This window comes from Mytilus trossulus, chromosome 2, assembly GCF_036588685.1.
Source record: "Mytilus trossulus isolate FHL-02 chromosome 2, PNRI_Mtr1.1.1.hap1, whole genome shotgun sequence".
NCBI classification, from domain to species: domain Eukaryota; kingdom Metazoa; phylum Mollusca; class Bivalvia; order Mytilida; family Mytilidae; genus Mytilus; species Mytilus trossulus.
In genome coordinates this window covers 71856833-71857555 of record NC_086374.1, presented here as the reverse complement: position 1 = coordinate 71857555, position 723 = coordinate 71856833, and positions in this window count along the sequence as shown.

Genomic DNA, 723 nt, shown 5'->3' with positions numbered 1-723 from the left:
AAAAAAGAAAAGAAAACTGAAATCATAATAAGAAAAACTTACTTCATTGCATAAAGGAGTCGTAATCATGACAAACATTCTTTCTCTCTTGTTTTCATCTTCCACCTAAAACTTTAGCAACCAGAATTGCATATTACGCTTGTTTGGTCAGTAAATCAATTTGCTTAATATAATTTAATCATTCTCTATGCATATAAATCAATTTTAAATGTAAAATTTTTACTTTAATTTTAGGCATTTTTTTTATTTCAAATGTTGGCTTTTTATTATCGCTATACTTCTTTTAAGAGTAACACAAGTAAAAAAAAACAGCAAGTTTTTATTTTTTTATTTTCTTCTAATATCATTATGATACAGACCTATACCTTTAACGCAAGATTCAATTATTTATTTGATACAGGCTATATATGATTGCGTACGTTTAATATTTATTTATTTCATTTCTTTGTTTATGTGATTTTTTTGGGACATGATAAGCATCTTCAGTAATAGAAAATACTTTGAGTGCTAATATCGTAAATATTTTTCTGCATTTTCCCATGAAAAAAGGAGAAAATGAAAACGGTGTGAAAATAATCACACAACATCGAACCAGTGACAAACTTGACGATGATAATCCATCTGTGTGTCAACAAATCACTGCTTTCTATTTGTAATCAATAAACACCTTTGATAAAGCAAATGGCCAATAGCTTTTCTATCTCCTTTAAAGGAAGAGCTCCA